The sequence below is a fragment of the Equus caballus genome, chromosome 10, assembly GCF_041296265.1.
Source record: "Equus caballus isolate H_3958 breed thoroughbred chromosome 10, TB-T2T, whole genome shotgun sequence".
Taxonomy (NCBI): Eukaryota; Metazoa; Chordata; class Mammalia; order Perissodactyla; family Equidae; genus Equus; species Equus caballus.
Window position 1 is genome coordinate 8152822 of NC_091693.1, and position 8097 is coordinate 8160918.

The 8097-nt window shown below is 37.2% G+C and overlaps 1 long non-coding RNA gene across 3 annotated transcripts in view; it reads right to left on the reverse strand.

The window, feature by feature from the left end:
* LOC106782154 (uncharacterized) overlaps window positions 1-8097 on the reverse strand; it is a 36600-nt gene that overhangs the window by 23677 nt on the left and 4826 nt on the right. The window lies entirely within an intron of this gene.

Consider the following 8097-nt stretch of genomic DNA (forward strand, 5'->3'; position numbering starts at 1 on the left):
AATCCTCCTCTTTTTGCTGAAGAAGACTGGCCCTGAGCTAACATCGGTGCCCATCTTCCTCTACTTTATACGTGGGACACCTACCACAGCATGGTGTGCCAAGCGGTGCCATGTCCGCACCCGGGATCCTAATGAGTGAACCCCGGGCCACTGAAGCGGAACCTGGGAACTTAACTGCTGTGCCACTGGGCTGGCCCCAACAGCAGAATATCTTTAAAGGGATGAAGTAATAACCCAGAATTTGGCCTCTAGGAAATATATCTTTCAAGAATGATGATAAAATTAAAATATTACAAATAATACAGAGTTAACCACCAATAGACCTCACTAAATGAACCTCAAAAGGATGCACTTCAGCAAGAATGAAAATGATCCCAGAAGACAACTTAATGTGCAACAAAGAATGGTGAGCAAACAATGGGACACATGTATGTGAATGCAAATGAACACCTACAAATATTTATTATCACAATACTATCTAATTTGTAATATTAAGAAAAAATGGGAGTGGACTTGCACTCCAACCATGGAGTGACAGGGACCAGGTTTACCTTTGCTGCCTTCAAAGAATAAAAAGCTGGAAAAAATAAATAAAATCACCTTTGAAAACAGGCAAAGCAGCAGAAGAAGCCCTGAGCGAAGACAGAGGTGAGTCCTGTGATTGCCCTAGTGTCCTGCCTGCAGAGACTTTTCAGCCCACAGCACAGGAAAGGGAAACCATACAGCCTCTTGAATTAAAAAGACAGAGTTGAGAACTCAGGAAAGCCAAAGTGGCTAAAATTCCAAGAAATTATTCAGCTGATAGAATTCATAGAAAAGGTTGTTAAATAAGCTATTACAAACAGGACTTCTATTTTCAAGCAAATAGAAGATGCTGCAAAACGTGCAAGGAAGCCTCCTGAAAGGAGAGGACTGGTGGGAGGGTGCTAGTGAAACTCTCTGGAAGGTTAGTCCATTGGCTGCCCCAGCTGCCTGTGAGTGCTGTAAAATCTACTGCTGTCACAGGAAATTATGTGACACTGGGTGTTGTCCGCAGCCACAAAGGGCAAGGAATGACAGGTACCACCAAGGCTACTTGGTTGTTTAAGCAATCAGAGTTTACTGATAAAGGCGAACAGAACAAGGAGCGGGGAAGCAAACAACAAACCGGTACTTACAACATCCACACCACAATCAGCCGGGGAAGTCCCAATAGTCTGTATGGCGGGTGGGAGTGCTGATTGTCTGGGTCTGAGGCAAAGCATCCTTTCCTCAGTGAGACTCCCAATTGTTCTATGCCTGCGACTCCCTTTTATCCTAAGGTTTCTCTAGCCTCTGACTCAGGATTTTAGACATTTGGATACTTTGAGTTATTTCTTCTTATTCCCATGGACGGGGTGCTTCTATCTTTTTTGTTCCCACAGATGGGATATTTCTAAAGTCTAGTCAGGTGCCTGTTGGGGTGGCCAGCCCAGACAAGGAATATGACACAGGACATATTCTTTGTAACTTGTGCCTTAGAGTCAGGGCCAAAGTGGCCATCTTTGGCCCCAAGCCCAGAAACATTCCTTCAGGCCCAGTGTCCTTGGAAGGTGCGGAGGTCAATGAACTCTTTGCACCTGGTACCCTGCAAGCCACTGGCTGTAGCTCACCATCAGAGTAAGAATGGAAAAGTGAGAGACATAATGGAATACTACTCAGCCATATGAAATGATGAAATCCAGCCATTTGTGAAAACGTGGATGGACCTTGAGGGTATTACGCTAAGTGAAATAAGTCAGAGGGAGAAAGACAAATACCGTATGATCTCACTCATAAGTAGAAGATAAAAATAACAACAAACACATAGAAACAGCATTTGGATTGGTGGTTACCAGAGGGGTAGGGGAGGTGAAAGGGGTGATTAGGCACATGTGTATAGTGATGTATGGTAATTAATCTTTGAGTGGTGAACATGATGTAATCTACACAGAAATCAAAATATATAACAACGTACACCTGAAATTTATATAAGCTTATAAACCAATGTTACCACAATTTTAAAAAGTGATTATCTTATACCACTTTTAGGAAGATGACTTAAGTTTCTTTTACGATTATCAGAGGCATTTACAAGAAATAACCTAAGGGGGCTGGCCCCGTGGCCGAGTGGTTAAGTTCACACGCTCCGCTGCAGGCAGCCCAGTGTTTCGTTGGTTTGAATCCTGGGCGCGGACATGGCACTGCTCATCAAACCACACTGAGGCAGCGTCCCACATGCCACAACTAGGACCCACAAGAAATAATATACAACTATGTACTGGGAGGCTTTGGGGAGAAAAAGGAAAAAAATAAAATCTTTAAAAAAAAAAAGAAAGAACCTAAGTTTTGCTTATGTTCATGAAATAAACTAGTTTTGCTTTAAAAAAAAAAAAGAATGGAAAAGTGTTTCAGAACCAGGAAGAAAAGCCCCTTCTTCATGCAGCCTCTCTCTGATCCCACCTACTGAAAAGCTTAATATTGACCCAGCAGTCAACAGAGAAATGTTTACAGGGCTCAGCTCCAATATCACAAAGCAGGTCAAAGGATTTGGAGTTGTGGGCAAATAAATTGATAACTGGTACAAGGAGTGTTCAAAACATCTAAATCTTATGATTTCCACCTCTGACAGAGAAATTCAACTTGAGAGTTCACCAATGAAAACAGAGATCTCTATTAGCATCAATAAAAGGACAATGCAAATATAGCTGACCAATAAGAGCCCAACCCCCTTCAGATTTTACCAGTAAAATGTCACATTTCCATTCTTCTGTTTTTCCAAACTTAATTTCTAGACTTATAAATATCATAACTGTGAAATTTTAGTAAAATATATATTGTCTAGTCCAAACTACCCAGGCATTCTTTCATTATATGCACAAAATTGCTTATTTATAAGTATGTATACACATACTTAACTTTATCAGTTACCGAAGAAATACAAATTGAAGCAACAATTAAGAAAGCATTTTCACCCATCAAGTTGACAAAAATAATTAGCATCCAATACAAGAGAGAGTTCAGGAAAAGAGGGTGAAATTCAAGCCTGATGGCGAAAGCAAGAAATGTAGGTCATTTTTTTTTCGTTTTACATCTTGGTACAGTTTTCAAGATTAGAATAAATAAATGTTACCTTTGTGATTTTGGAAGAATTTTATAAAAGTAAAATTTTAAATTATGCAAGAAAAGAACTCTCAAAGTTCAAAAACAAACAATCCAATTAGAAAACATGCATAAGACACAAAGAGACATTTAACCAAGGATATACACATGGTAAATAAACACACAAAAAGAAGTTCAGTATCATCAGCCATGAGAAAAATGCAAAGTAAAACCACAATATCACTACATGCTTATTAGAATGGCTAAAATAAAAAACAGTGACAACACCAAATGCTGGCAAGAATGACGAGAAACTGGATCACTCACAGGTTGCTAGTGGCAATGTCAAATAGTACAGCCTTTAGTATTACCATAAGTTTGGCAGTTTCTGAAAAATTAACCATGCAACTACTGTGTGACCCAGCAATTAAACTCTTTGGGTGTTTCCTCCAGAGAAATGCAAACTTATGTTCACATAAAAATCTGTCCATGAATATTTACAACAGCTTTATTTGTAATAGCCAAATTCCAGAAACAACTCAGATTCCTTCAAAGAGTAAACTAACTGTGGCCCATCCATATCATGGAATGCTACTCAGCTATACATTCAAAAAAACTATTTGATACACACAACCACCTGATAAGTATCCTGAGAATCATGCTGAGTGAAAAAAAAAGAGGCAATCCCGAAAGATTGCATTCTGTAGAATTCCATTTATGTAACGTTCTTGAAATGACAAAAGTATAGAAATGGTGAACAGATTAGTGGTTGCCAATATTAAAGAGGAAGTGGGGGCAGAAGGGAAGTGGGTGTGGCTATAAAAGGGCAAAATATGTGATCCTTGTATGATGGAAGTGTTCAGTATCTTGACTGGATCAGTGTCAATACCTGGGTTGTGATATTTTATTATGGGGTTTGCAAGATGTTACCATTGGGGGAAATCAGATAAATGGTACATGGGATTTCTCTATATGAATTCTAACAACTGTATAATTTCTTGGAATTCTAGCCACTTTGGCTTTCCTGAGTTCTCAACTCTATCTTTTTCAATACAAGGAGACTGGTTTTCCCTTTCCTGTGCTCTGGCCTGAAAAGTCTCTGCAGGCAGGACACTAGGGCAATCACAGGACTCACCTCTTTTCTCCTTCTCTCAGGGCTTCTTCTGCTGCTTTGCCTGTTTTTGAATGTTGTTGTATTTACTTTTTCCAGTTTTTAATTCTAGGAAGGCAGCAAAGGTAAACCTGGTCCCTGTTATTCCATCATGGTTGGAGGGGAAGTCCATTTCTATTTTTTTAAAAACTACCAGTTAGGTAGTATTTTTTTTTTTTTGTAGTTTTTTTGTTTGTTTTTGTTTTTGCTTTTTTTTTTTTTTTGAGGAAGATTAGCCCTGAGCTAACATCTGCTGCCAATCCTCCTCTTTTTTGCTGAGGAAGACTGGCCCTGAGCTAACATCCACGCTCATCATCCTCTACTTTATATGTGGGATGCCTACCACAGCATGGCTTTGCCAAGAGGTGCCATGTCCGCACCCAGGATCTGAACCGGCGAACCCTGGGCTGCCGAAGCAGAATGTGTGAACTTAACTGCTGCACCACCAGGCCAGCGCCCCAATTAAGTAGTATTATGATAATTAATATTTTTAAGAAGTGTTTGTTTGCCTTCACATACATTTTTCCCATTGTTTGCTCACCATTCTTTGTTGCACATTAGGTTGTCCTTCTGGGATGATTTTCATTCTCCCTGAAATGCATTCTTTTGAGATTTACTTAATGAGGTCACTTAGTGTGAACTCTTGTTTTTATTTGCAAATATTTTCATTTTATCATGATTCTTAAAAGATACATTTCCTGCATGCCAAATTCTGGATTTTTAACCTCAACCCTTTATAAGTATTATTCTGCTGCCTCTGGCTTCCATTGTTGCTGTTGAGAAGTCTGCTGTTTTTCAAATTGCCATAATTTTGTAGGTGTTCTCTTGTCTCTGTAGGTGCTTTTTATTTTGTCTTTTGCATTCTTAGGTTGTTGTGGGTTTTTAAAAATACTATGTTTAAGCGTGGACTTTTTAAATTTAATTTATTCCACCCAGGATATATTGTGCTTCCTGGATTTGTGGGTTCATATTTTTCTTCAATTCTGGAAATTTTGCATCCATTATCTCTTTAGATACTACCTTTTCGCCATTCTTTATATTTTTGCCTTTTGACCCTCCAGTGAGAGCCATGTTAGACCTTTTCATTCTATTCTCTCTTTTTTTTTTTTTTTTGCTGGTCCCCCCCAGTTTTATTGAGGTATAATTGACAATTAAAATTGTATATATTTAAGGTATACAACTTGGTGGTTTGATGTACACGTACATAGTGAAATAGTTACCACAATCAAGCTAATTCATGTGTCCATTCTATATACTAGCCCTCTGTTGAATATGTGCTTTACAAATAGTTTCTCCTAGTCTATACCTCATCTTTTCATCCTCTTAATGGGGACTTTCACAGAGCAAAGGTCTTTACTTTTAATGGATTCCAATATTTCTGTTTTTCCTTTTATTGATCATGCTTTTGATATCAGGTCTAAGATTTCTGCCAGCCCCAGAGTCTAAAGACTTTCTCCTATGTCTCCTCCTAAAAGTTTTATAGTTTAACTCCATGATCTATTTTGAGTTAATCTTTACATAAGGTGTGAAACTTTGGTCAAGGTTCATTTTTTTTTTATCTTTGCTCCTTAATATTTTATTCCTTCTGATTGCTTTGTGTTTATATTGCTCTTCTTTCCCTAGGTTCCTGAAGTGAGAGTTTACTAGATTATTGATTTGAGACTTTTCTTCTTTTCTAATGTATTCATTTAGTGTTATAAAGTTCCCCCTCAGCACGCCTTTAGCTGTGTCCCACAAAATTTGGTATGTTGTGTTTTCATTCAGTTTAATGTAGTTTTTTTATTTCCCTTGGGCCTTCCTCTTTGACCCATGACTTATTTAGAAGAGTATTGTTTGGTTTCTAAGTGTTTGGAGATTTTCCTGGTATCTTTCTGTTATTGATTTTTAGTTTGATTCCATTGTGGCCAGGAAACATACTCTGTATAATTCCAAGTCTTTTAAATGTGTTGAAGTTCATTTTATGACCATGAACATGGTCTATCTTGCTATATGCTCCATGAACATTTGAAATGTGTTTTCTGCTGCTGTTGGGTCAAATGTTCTATAAATGTCAATTAGATCCTCTTGGTTGATGGTACTGATAAGTTCTATATTCTTGCTGACTTTCTGTCTAGTTACTCTATAATTGTGAATTCTTCTGTTTCTTCTTTAACTTCTATCAGTTTTTGTTTCACATATTTTGCAGCTTTTTTGTTTGGTGCATACTCATTTAGGATTGCTATGTCTTCCTGGTGGATTGACTTTTTTTTATCATTATATAATAGCACTCTCTGATAATTTTCTGAGCTCTTAAGTATACTTTATCTGATATTAACATAGCCTCTCCTTTTTTTAAAAAAAATGCTTCTGTGATATATCTTTTTTCATCCTTTTTACTTTCAACCTACCTATATTGTTATATTTTAAGTTTCCTATAGACAGTATATAGTAGTATGTTTTCTAATGCACTATTCCAAGCTGTCTTTTAATTGGTATTTAGACCTATTACATTTAATGTAATTAGTTGTGTTAGAGCTTAAGTCTTCCATTTTATCTTTGTGTTTTCTGCTTGTTCTGTTTTTAATTTCTCTGTTATTTCCCCCCAGATTTCTGGTGGGTTACTTGAACAGATTTGAGAATTCCATTTTGATTTATTTATAGTGGTTTTGAGTGTATCTCCTTGTGTAGCTTCTTTTTTAGTGGATGACCTAGGCGTGACCTTATGTAAACATCACTTATCACAGCCTATTGGTGTCATCATGCTACCTTTCAAGTGAAGTGAAATGTAGAAGCCTTACCTCCTTTTACACTCCTTTACCCTCTCCATGAACAATATAACTATATTGAATATTTCCTCTATACACATGTGGAACCATATCAGTGTTGTTAAGTTTTGCTTCAACCATAAAACAGAATTTAGAAAATTCAAGAGCAAAAGGAAAGTCTATTGTATTTACCCATATTTTTGTTTATCATGTTCTTTCTTCCTTCCTGATATTCCAGGACTCCTTCTTTTGTCATTTTCCTTTTGTGTAGAGAATTTTGTTTTGCTGTCTTTTTAGGGCAGATGTGCTGGTGAAAAATTGTCTTAGTTGTCCTTAAAGTGTCTTGATTTCTCCTTCATTCCTTAAGGATATTTTCTTTGGATATAGGATTCTGGTTGACAGTTATTTCAGGACTAAAAAGTGTTGTGACTTTTTTTTACTGGTCTCTATGGTTCTGATAAGAAATCTACTGTCATTCAAATTGTTTTTCCACTATAGGTAAGGTGTTGTTTTTATTGCTACTTTCAAGATTTTTTGTGTGTTTTTTATTTTCAGAAGTTTGATTATGGTGTGTCTTGGTGTGGATTTATTTATCCTATTTGGGGTTTTCTCACCTTCTTGAGTTTGCAGGTTTATGTCCTTTTTATCAAGTTTAGGACATTTTCAGCTATTATTACTGTGAGTACATTTTCAGCCCCTCCCTTTTCTCTTCCCTTCCAAGACACTGCAGATAAGAATGTCAGATCTTTTATTATAGTCTCACAGTTCCAGAATTTCTGTTATTTTTCTTCAGTTTGTTTTCTCTCTGTTGTCCAGATTGAGTATTCTCTATTGTTCTGTATTCAAGTTCATTGATTTTCCCCCTTCCCTATCTCCTCCATTCTGCTGTTGAGCCCATCCATTGAGTTTCTAAATTTGGTGATTGCATTTTTCAGTTCTAAAATTTCCATTGGGTTCTTCTTTATAGCTTCTTCTTCTTTTTTTTTTTTTTTGAGGAAGATTAGCCCTGAGGTAACATCTGCTGCCAATCCTCCTCTTTTTATTGAGGAAGACTGGCCCTGAGCTAACATCCAGGCCCACCTTTCTCTACTTTCTATGTGGGAC